Source organism: Rana temporaria, chromosome 2, assembly GCF_905171775.1.
Source record: "Rana temporaria chromosome 2, aRanTem1.1, whole genome shotgun sequence".
Classification (NCBI taxonomy): domain Eukaryota; kingdom Metazoa; phylum Chordata; class Amphibia; order Anura; family Ranidae; genus Rana; species Rana temporaria.
The window spans coordinates 279328515-279329383 of NC_053490.1; the positions used below are offsets into that span (position 1 = coordinate 279328515).

The window sequence follows — 869 nt, forward strand, 5'->3', positions numbered from 1 at the left end:
ACCCCTCTCCTTGTGCCTCTATTCCGATGCAATACATAATAGACAAGTACATACTGAAATATTTTGTTTCAGAATTTCGGTTTTGTCCGAAAAATACAATTATTTAGTTACTTTCGAAATTCGTTTTTATTAATTTTGTTTCATTAAAAAAATGCATTCGTCCGAAAATCCAAATTAATTAAGGTCAAATCTGTCATTGAAGGCTTATGGTGTTTGTCGGATGTTCTAAGAAGATTTGACGAAGCAGCTAAACTGTATGACACCGCAATCGTACATTTCCGGTCGAATGCTCCGCCCACAAGTTATAGTAGAATTTTAATGTTGTTTGACTAGTAATATTATAATTATTAATTATTATTACTAGTCAAACAACATTAGAATTCTTCTATAGCTATACTTACCTGGCAGGGGAGACACCATGATCATGAAGGTGGTTCTCCCAGGGCGAGGCTCGGCCATTGCACTCCGGCTGTGCTGACCCCTGCGATTTCCCCAAATGCGGGAAACTCGACTGCATAATTTGTGGTAGTGGGGGACTGCGTTCGCGCTTTCCCCTGAACAAAAAAAATAAGAATTCCTCTATAGCCTATGGGTGGAGCATATGTTTTTAGCTGCTTCGTCGAATCTTCATGTCGAATAGTACTATACATATCTTTGATCGTATCGAATGATACATTACTTGTTTGTTTCTGTTCGTGTCGAACTGTCTACCCCAGCAGTCAGCCAATGGAATTGCGTATCGAAATTCAAGTATATAACTTCCTTCCTGTTCGCTTTGCGCTCCTAACGGTTCCAAGTGCGATGGCAGCATCCGACGGTGGCTCCAAGCAGTTTGACTCCATGGAGGTTCCTGGTCCTTCTATGGAGGC

The 869-nt window shown here is 40.9% G+C and overlaps 1 non-coding gene across 1 annotated transcript; it reads left to right on the forward strand.

Annotated features, from left to right (window-relative positions):
* Positions 1-393: 393 nt before the first annotated feature.
* Positions 394-557, forward strand: LOC120929826. Its single transcript, XR_005747515.1, has one exon. It is a non-coding gene; the product is annotated as a U1 spliceosomal RNA (small nuclear RNA).
* Positions 558-869: the final 312 nt, after the last annotated feature.